The sequence below is a fragment of the Pelmatolapia mariae genome, linkage group LG4 (genome assembly GCF_036321145.2).
Source record: "Pelmatolapia mariae isolate MD_Pm_ZW linkage group LG4, Pm_UMD_F_2, whole genome shotgun sequence".
NCBI lineage: Eukaryota > Metazoa > Chordata > Actinopteri > Cichliformes > Cichlidae > Pelmatolapia > Pelmatolapia mariae.
The window spans coordinates 12,059,432-12,069,317 of NC_086230.1; the positions used below are offsets into that span (position 1 = coordinate 12,059,432).

The 9,886-nt window shown below is 37.7% G+C and overlaps 1 long non-coding RNA gene across 1 annotated transcript; it reads left to right on the forward strand.

The window, feature by feature from the left end:
* The first annotated feature begins 7,514 nt into the window (after positions 1–7,514).
* Positions 7,515–9,020, forward strand: LOC134625334 (uncharacterized). The gene is made up of 3 exons (XR_010093715.1): positions 7,515–7,909; positions 8,281–8,375; positions 8,967–9,020. It is a non-coding gene; the product is annotated as an uncharacterized LOC134625334 (long non-coding RNA).
* Positions 9,021–9,886: the final 866 nt, after the last annotated feature.

The following is a 9,886-nucleotide window of genomic DNA, read 5'->3' on the forward strand; positions in this document are numbered from 1 at the left end:
GATTCAGAAGAATGTAGACTATCCATTGGGAACAGATGTTCTCAAAAGTTGTTTTTTTTTAATATTACAACTTGTCTTTACACTATTTTGGGAACATACTTTGCCTCCAACAGCCAGAACTTCTCCTCCTGCTTCTCACTTTTGCTTTTTTGTGCATTCTTTTTTTTTTCTTGTCATAAGGATATTTCTTTATCATGAATTGTTTTCAGATGATCTTTTTAATGTTCTTGTGATCAGTCTCTACTGCTTTTTAGAATTAGTTGCCTGCCACTGCAACCCATGTGGTACCCATTTTTGCTCATTTGCTCATTGTCTTCTTTGCTTTTTCAATTTTTCTTCCATATTGTTTAACCTTTCAACTCAGCACCAGGACTCGCTACTGTAATTTTTTCTCAAAGGTCAGAAAACTCAGTTTGCTTGAGTAGTCAAATGCTGCACTTATAATCCTCATTCCACCTGCTGGAAATGCAGAGCACCAACCTAGCAGCCTCTCACCCTGACTCCAGGATGGTACAGCTTTCCAGCAGTTCTTCTTTCAGTTCTCTGTTGACCCGGTGAAACGAATTCTGTCAGGATGTTGTTGCGTGTCATGCCCTCATCTCTCCAATGGACAGGCTCCAAAACGCTCCACTGCCCACCTGCCCATGCAAATGATTACCTTTGGTCCTAACTCGACCTACCTGTAACAGAAATTGTGTGTGTTAGCTCTGAGTGAGAGCGTGTTCAAAGGCTATAACACTTCAGTTAGCAATGATGTTACTGTCTTTGTCGGGTTGACACTTTCTCTGTGCGTATGTGTGTACTCGTACACTCTACTAGACTTGTAGTCAAGATCCACCTAAACTAGGACAATACCAAGACCAGAGGGTATCGAGACCAAGACAAGACCGAGACCAAGACCGAGACAAAAAGTCTTTAAACTGCAGCCAGATGCTGCTTCGTTTACGGGTGTCAGGCATATTTATGTGTTTTTGCTTTCGCACAGCCCTCCTCACCACTGTCTACTGTCTCACTCACTTACTGAGAGGACAGACGCACGCGCCACTTGACTGTCGTGTTTCTCACCCTCTCTGTTTTTCACATAATGATGTTATCCTATATCCTCGCATGTGATTGGCCACAATATGGAGGGATTGGAGCATAGCTGAGCCACTGTGTGAGAGCTGAGCAGCGAAAGGAAATTAAGTGAGGAGCCGGCTCTCGCTCAATGGGAGTCGACTCTTCTGATTCACTACAAAGCACTCTGTAAGCACAGCTCTTATGGTGATGCTTTTGAAATGAATGAAAGATTTATTAGGCTGTGTTTTGAGTTTTGTTCAAAAAAGAATGACTTCATATAGGGAAAAATATATATCACATATGCAGGACACCTTAAACTATTTTTTTAATTAAGCAGCAAGGCAGAACAAAGTCAGGGCTGTATCAAGACACGAGGACTAAACCCCCTTTCAACCAGACCCAGAACTGATCCGGAATTAAAACAGGACTACAACAGTTCAAAATCAGGGCTACTTAGGACTTAACCAAGACAGAACCAGAATCAAAACTAAATGATAGTAGCACTAAAAATCATCATAGACCTGCACTACACTTATTTTTTTAATTCTACCAAAGTACACTATTTAGATTCAGAAAAGTTTACATAATTATTTAGCCTTGTTGTGCAAACAAGCCTGCATAACTTAATAAATATAGAATTTGAAAAGTAACAAATGGTATCTAAAAAGATACACTAGGTACTAGATACATGTTCTGATGAGTTTTGGCAAACAACCATTTGACTAACATGTCTGTCTCACCTGGCTCTTGTTCCATCTCTGCTCTGTCCTCATTCTCCTCTCTCTCTCCCTCTCTGTTCCTCTCTCTCCCTCTTTGTGCTGACAATCAAGCCAAACACCAACATCATCAAATATACAGTTGAAACCAGATATTTACAAACTCTTCTGATAAAAACACAAACACTTTTTTGATTGTAACATTAAATCAGATTAAATGTTTATTTTTTTAGATTGATAAATATAAAAAACATATTTGTTAAATTTAAGAGTAAAGAGATAAATTGTCTGTATTTCTTAATTGCAAATGGCACCAAATTGTATTCAAAATTGAGCCACACTTATGGAGCTCCACAATTCTTTTCCTGGTGTTTTGGTTGATATCTCTTGATTTTCCCATGTCAAAGAAACAGGCTCTGTGTGTTGCCTTATATGCATCCACAGGTGTGCCACCAATTTACTCACATGGACTCTTAGGGTCATAATTCCTATACTGTTCACCTGATTTGGATGTAAATACCCTCAAATAAAAGCGGACAGTCTGCAGTTAAAGCACATCTTGTTCGTTTCATTTGGAATCCATTGTGGTTGTGTATAGAGCCAAAAATGTTAGAATTGTGTCGATGTCCCAATATTTATGGACCTGACTGTAACTATGAAACAAATTACATTCCAAAAGACCCCGGGCTTCTAAAAAAAATGACCCCGGCTTGAGTAAAGCGCTATACAAATACAGGCCATTTAAGCCCAGTAAGCCCCCCCCCCCGCTCCGCCGATGGTTGACTCCAAATCTCCCAGACACTATGTAGATCTGAGACAGCAAGACCCAGACAAGACAAAGACCACGTAAAAGTGGTCTCGAGACCAAGACCGGTCTCGGGACATCCAACTCTACACTCTACTGACATTTTTTTAGGTGCATGATGCTAGGGTTGGACCCCTTTTTACCTTCAGTACTCCAGTAATTTAGTGTGGCATAGATTCAACAAGGTGCTGGAAAAATTCCTACAAAAGTGATGGACATGATCATCAGACCAGCCAACGTTTTTCCAGTCTTCTCTTCCAGCCCGTGTAGCATTTTTCCTGTTCTTAGCTAAAAGTGAAGATCACACAGTCTGGTCTTCTGCACCTGTAGTTCATCTCCTTCAAGGTATTTGGAGATGCATACCTCGGTTTAATGACTGGTTATTTGACTAACATGTCTTCCTTCTTTTGTCCCATCTTCCTCTCCTCACCCTCAACCGAACACGGCAGATTGCTGCCTCTCCCTGAGCCTAGTTCTGTCTGAGGCTTCTTCCTGTTAAAAGGCAGTTTTTCCTTGTCCTTTCCTGGTTGTTTTCTCTGTATTATTATAGGGTCTTTACCTTACACTGAAAAAAACAGCATGTTGGATTTACTTAATTCAATAGTGGACATTAGTGCTGGGCGATATGGAAAAAATATTTATCACGATATGAATTCTTTTATATCACGATAACGATATATATCACGATATACCACCTGACCTGTGGTCATCTGGAAAGTATGCAGTCTGTAAACAGCGAGTGGAGAGGGTGCAGTCTTTGTTTTGAGTTACCGTAAAGCATGTCGCAAATCCGGGTGCACGTAAAGCAGCACCATGTCGCAAAACCACAAGATGGAATTTCTTAGCGAAAAATATCATTTTTTTATACTTTATTTTCTCTTGCATAAAGTTAAGAGTATGTATAGTGAGAAGACCACACTAATATATTTGCCACAGTCTATTTAACCCTTTAAGACCTACCATAGAACCAAGTCTGCCAGAGCTTATCTTTACATTTTACATGCTGTAGTGCCATTTGTGGGAGCATTTCAAGTTGCTATACAACAATGCAACCGTTATATCCCAAATTTTAATAATATGTATGCATTAAGTCCATAGTAACTACATAAATTGCAAAAAAGTGCAATAAACTACAAAAAAATTGAAATTCTTTTTTTTTTTACATATATTTCTAGTTTCTAGAAATTTAAGAGGCTTATCCCTCAAAACTGTAAATACAAAAAAGTTGCACAAAATAGTTTCCAACCACGAGAAATTTATTTTGAGTGTCTTAATAGTTTTATTTTTGAGATACACAAATTTTTATATACTACAGGAAAAATGAAAATAAATAAATGCAAATTTGCAAAAACACAGCGTGTGCATCAAAATAAACTATTTCCAACAGTGTAATTTGACTTCTAAGCATCCCAGAAACGATACAGAAAAGCATAAAGTCAAACATGACTTTCAAAAACACCAACATAGGCTTTGAAGCTAAAAAACTACATTTTCCACGAAAATGACGTCACTTCCGGTTTCGGGCAGGTAATGGCGGACATGCAATAGTTGGCGCTGACTTATATTCCAACTAGGAAGTGTTATGAACAGCTGATCAGATCGGCAAAGCGTGTTTCTGGAATATTATGTTTTGTTGCTGGAAGTGCTTTTTATGCAATTTTTGCAAAGCTATATGTGGAAGGAAACCGTGACCTAGGGCAAGCTAATGGAATAAAATGTAAGTACCACTCCTCTGGTTTCATATGCAAAAAAAATTATTGCGCTACCTTACGTGGTTCCAGTTCTACAGGGATTTAAAAATAGTTAGGGAAAACGGAGTGTGCCTGCTCCGACTGGTTGTAAAGGGTTAATGATATATTTTATGTAATAATTTATTAAAATTAGGGTTAGAAACAGTGTTGGGTAAGTTACTTTAAAAAAGTAATTAATTACTATTACTAATTACTTAGTCAATATTGTATTTAAAATACTTATCTAATTACTGTGTCAGAAAAGTAACTTAATTACTACATAAGTATTTAACTAAATACTTCTTAAAATCCATATAAACCTTGAGTGGACAAACAATAGAAATTAAACTTTTTAAATAATAAATAAATTTTTTTAAAGACGGACACGCTACAGTACGCAGCGGTAGCATCTGTTCCACAATGTAGCCTGGCAGGGCTGGACTGGGACAAAAAAAATCGGCCCGGGCATTTTGACTAGAGACCGGCCCACCAGGTATTATAGGAAAAGCCATAAAGCCTTTGAATGAAAACAAACGCTGTTGTCACAGTGATGTACACTGTCTTGTTGGTATAAATGTATCAATCTAATAAACTTAAACCTACACCATCCTCCCTATTCTGGTATTGGTCGAGTTAACCTCCTGAACTATCTACAACACATAGTGAAAACCTGAAAGTAAGACAGAGAAGACTAGAGGTGAGACATGATCATTACTGATTACTGATGACAGATTTAGATATATTTTCATAAATCATTCATTTGCCACATCAATAAACAGCATGGCAGGGCAAAATATTTTTTCTAACATGGCAACCTTTAAAAAGTGAAAGGAGACAGAAAGACAGGTGAGAAAGAAAAACTTAATTGACTTTTTGATGGCATTTCACACACAGTACTGGTACAGAATCTAGAAAATGTGGGAAAATACTGGCATCATAAACAGTACTTAGCTACTTCTGAAGAAATTATGATGGGACCCTAAAAAATTACTATGTACAATAATGGATTTCTATACATTTTACATCAGATGAAAACATTTGTTGTAAGATTCAGAGCGATAAACAAACAAGAGAGAAAAGCCGATCAGCTGATCACTGATCAGTTTCATGATTGAAGTAGAAACAGAGGGAGATCACCATCGGCCCACCGGGCAAATGACCGGTATGCCCGATGGCCAGTCCAGCTATGTAGCCTGCAGTCATATTTTAAGCTCACCTTCAGACGCTTTCTGTGCTGCTGAAGTAAAATCACGTTTTGCTGCTTAGCAGGAGTTGCTGCGGTGTTATCCATGGATGATGAACAAGGATCACTCAGAAGTGTTCGTCTATGCTCTCGTGTCAGGCGCTTCAGTAGATTACTCGCGCTATTAACAGCAGCCGATAGTTTTTTTCTCCCCAGCACATAGCTTACATGTTGCTGTAATATTCTTGTCTGCTTGTTTCAGAAAAGTGAAGAGACGGGAATATGTCCATTTCGTAAAACAGCCACACGCTTCAGCCGAGTCCGACATCTTCCGCTGTAGAATACGACTATGCAGCAAACTGGCGCGAAATGACGTGAAGCTACACTACAGCGATGTTAAAGTGGCGGAGTTTACTTCTATGTTTAGAAGATAAATTAATGAAATTAAATAATGATATTCAGCGAGTTTAATTATTTTACAATGTAACGCAAGTACATTGTAAGTAACTGTAATTAAAATACCTAAAAATGAACAGTAATTAGTTACTCTACTTTTTCAGTGGAAAAGTATTTTAATTACGCGTTACACCCAACACTGGTTAGAAACGATAGAAACGATAGAAGACAAATGGCACGATAGACACTTTTCTATCGTCCACACGATATATATCGTCATATCGCCCAGCACTAGTGGACATTGGTTGCACACAATTGTTTTGCTTTGGCAGAAACTTAAACAACTTAAATCAACACAACTTATTCATATTCAATAAACCTGTGCATTTTGTGTTGATAAAACGTGATTGAAACATGTTTAGATGAAGTAAGTTGAGCTCTTGGAATATATTAATCCTTCACAATTTTGTCATTTTATTCCAACACTATTCAATGACTTTTAGCCCAATACTACTGGTCACTTAAATACTACATGTTGTCTTCATATTACATAATGTTCAACAAAGTCTAGAGTCTGGTTAACATAAAAATTGAATGGATTTACGACTTCCATCCTCCTATCTTTATCCAGGTTGCAGGGGGGCTGGGGCATAACCCCAAAATGAGGTTAAGAGGCAGGGTACACCCTGGACAGCTCACCAGTCTATCACATAGTGACAAACAACCATTTGCACACACACTGAAAAAAGGGGACTGGCCATCTCTTGGATTTATGCAAGCATCTTGCATGAATTTAACACAATTGCCTCATGTTTTAAGGTTAAATGTAACTATATAGTGTAAAAACTACATGATATGCAGAAAGGGTGTATTCAATTGTTCATATCATGTTCAGTTGAAGTAAGTCAATAATATAGCAACGTTAAATCTCGTGAAACCACGCGTGATTTCATCTCGCGGGCTTTGGATCGTGGTTTAAAAAAGGCATCCAGCTCTGTCAAGTCGAGCAGTCAACTCTATCTTTTTTGGTATGTCTTGATTTTTTGAATTAATATTTACCATATTTCAGCCAAATATAGTTAAACGTCTAGAGTGTCGCCATGTAACATGCTAAAAAAGAGCCGTTAGCTTATTTGCTGTTTTATCTGTTGTCAAAGAATTGGCGCTTTTTCATTTGAATTTGTCTTTGGCACAAGAGCCGTAATATCACATTAAACCTAATTACCAGGCGCTCATAACATAATTTGGTTTTCTTTGTGAATAGATTTGCCAACTTATTCTTCAGTTACATTGTGTATTTACTGCACCGTGGTGTTAGTGATCTTTAGCTAACATCATCAGCGGCATTATGCTAGCTTACATCCCTACCCCTCCTGCCCTCACCTGCTGTCCTTTTGGGGTTTTTTTTTTTTTTTTGCTGCAAATTGAGAGACGACCTCTATTCTGCATTTCACCAGGAGTCAGCTGATGGATTGTGGGTTCAAGGTGTTATGGTGAGAAAGTATATTCTATTTTTGCTTAAGGTTTCTGCAATTTAATTATAATAGATTTTTTTTTAATTATTAGGTGCATGCATACTCAACAGACCACCCTATAAATACAACTGAGAAATCCAAAATCTGCCATAGGTTTAACTTATACCTCTATGTATTGTAAGAAAGGTGATTACTGGACTCACATTAATGCAAACTTGAACTAAAATGAGGTTGTAACTTGTGGGTTGTTGGGTTGCAAATCAGAAACAAACAGCTTTGGATTTTTTTAATCCCATAAGAGCTAGAAACACAGGTTTTATTCAACAAAACATTACTGTTTAACCAAGCACAGTGCCTGCTGTTATTTCAAAATAATTTTATGTCATTTCAGATAAAATGCAGCATTCCAGTGCATCCCAACCATGCCTTTACAGTCAAGGTTTCTGACGGAGCTGAGTTTCTCTCTGACAGTCTGCTGAGAGTGTTTGCAAAGTGATCGGGGCAACAGGGCACAAAAGCTAAAGGATGTAGCTGCCATGATGACAGTAAGAACTTTAATATTCTTTAACTACAAAGTGTATATGTATTGTATTAGGTCAGTAAAAGATTTTTTGTACTGCATCCATTGAAACAGTCAACTATTACCTGTGAGTACTGATTCCACTGAAAGGATGCCATAATTTTCATCATGCATTTACTGCCCCACTGAGAAAAAATTATCTTTTTAAAAAAATATATGTTCTGGAAACTATATATCCATAAAGTTGATGTCAAACAGGAACTTTTGATATTGCTTTGTAGATGCTGGTGTTGCATGTTGACTGGTTTAAAAAGTCAAAAGTTTTTGTCTGGCATCATTTTCTTCTGTGCTACTGAAAACTTTGAGTTCACAAATCTGTTTTCTTTGTTATAATAGTTAAGGATGACATTAATGCTCGAAGGGAGTCCCTCATCAAAGTGCTCCGCATCTGAGTGAAAGACAATTGCAACATCTTGGTGCAGGAGTTCATGGTGAGTGTTTTATAAGTAGATTGTGGCTTTGCAACATTTAAAAATGCATTTAGTTATCCACTTGATCCTTATTGGACTGGTTAGGACCAGTAGTCCTCTTTAATCATTTGAAGTTCACATGAGGCCTGGTAGTGAACTTGGCCGCCGGCCCTTGAGGCCCCACCCCTGTATTAGGGGTCACATCAGTGTGAAAAAATTTAAATTTGTCATTCTAGTGAACAAAGGAAAATCCCACCAATATTTACATTAGCTTTTGTTTGGAAAAAAAAAGACCAACTGACTAACAGCTAACCAAATTGTGGGGCTGAAAGTCAAAATTCTAACATCTTCTGAGTGACATAACCTGGATTTCTGATGGGCCGGTGTCTTTCTAACAAAAACTAATGTAAAGCATTTGAAATTATTATGTTTTTCACTCTCTCTTAGAAACTCTGTTAGCCCATGAATGGCAGCATGGCAGGCCACTCTTTGGCTATAGCTATTTACTATGTTGCTTGCATTGGTTTAAATTACTCTAACATTAGAACTGGTAGATTAAAAAAGAGATGAGTTTAAAAAGGAATCTTAAAGAAATGTTTTGTGTTTAACCAGGACTTGACTGAGGCCACTGCACAGATTGAGAAAACCACAGTGAACATCTATCTCCAGAGATGCGCCAGGCAATGACTTTTCTGATGTTGGCATCATCATCAAGGGTATAGTAGTTCTTCAAGATCTGGATAACGTGACCTTTGCAGTAGCCATGCTGTTTGGACCTTTTTTATTCCTTCAATATGAGTTACCCATCACAACTCTGCTACACTTTTGAGGTTATTCAAAGGATGGTAATGGAGTTGGATGCAACTCAGCTCTCAAGAAAAGCTCACAACTAAGACAAAACTGCTCCTGCAAGGAAAGCTCACTGTTATGCATGTGAGGGGATCAGCTCTAGGTGAGAGGACATGTAAATCTTGCACTTGTTCTGCTGCATTTTGGAAGCTCAATTCCAGGATCAGATCGCAGGGTTTATTTTTATATACTCTGCAACTGCCATGAGGACAGGCCCTTTTTTTTTTGTTGTTGTTTGTTTTTCCTTTTGCTCTGTACAAGTTCTCTGTTTGTCTGTTTGGCAGCATTTTTCAATTTCTGTTTGTATTTTTTCTTTCTTTTACTAGTGAAGAGATGTAGCGTGAACAGTTATACAGTCTAAATATCCCATATGGGTCATGTGAAATGGTATTTTCAGTTTCATTAAGTTGAAGTAAAGAACGTTGAATATTTCTAAGTGTGCTGTGCTGTTTTGAACCAAGATGTCACAGTATGATCAGTGCTGTAATTTTTGACAGTCACTGTATCAATGTTATTTTTGCATCTCTTGAATAAAGGTTTTGACCTGCAAGTGCTAATTTCTTTAGTTATTGGGGTAAAATGGGTAATGTTAATAGGAAGGTGTTTGCCAATTCCGTAACCTAATTTAATGTTAATGGAAACTAACACTACCTCAAATTGTTTAGTTATAATTGTTGTTTAAC